Genomic DNA, 536 nt, shown 5'->3' with positions numbered 1-536 from the left:
ATGCTGATCACAACAAACGAACCCTAACATCCTAAATAGACACTAGCCGCCCTCAAAGGATAGGCTCTCTTACATCCGACAAGGATACCATAGCGCGCTATACAAAAAAATCCAAAATTTTGGCCAGCACCTCCAAACGGCCTTTGGAAGTAGCTCGATTCATGCCAAGACAAGTCATATAAGCCGATAGCACTTCGCGGACTTTATATCGGTACAAATCAGGTAGAAATCGCAAACATGCAAAACGAAAGCTGTCTTGTCATCACATAGCCTTAGTCCGAAAGTAAACCTAGGTCTTGCCCTAAACCCAGTCTTACTGGATCCTCACATCTCAAAGGCATAATATCGACATCCCGATATGAGATCCCAAAACTTGTCTCTTCCTTAAGTCTATGCGTTTTCACGAGTCCTCGCACAAAGAAAAAGCTGCGCGCTCAACAGACTATGGATACGGTGATCGTCCGGGGGCAAGGAACGAGACGACAACTCACTCCTTCGCCCTCTAACTTCGAAAAACCCGGAGTTCTCTCGATTTA

Source organism: Brassica oleracea, chromosome C8, assembly GCF_000695525.1.
Source record: "Brassica oleracea var. oleracea cultivar TO1000 chromosome C8, BOL, whole genome shotgun sequence".
NCBI lineage: Eukaryota > Viridiplantae > Streptophyta > Magnoliopsida > Brassicales > Brassicaceae > Brassica > Brassica oleracea.
This window is presented reverse-complemented; position numbering follows the sequence as displayed.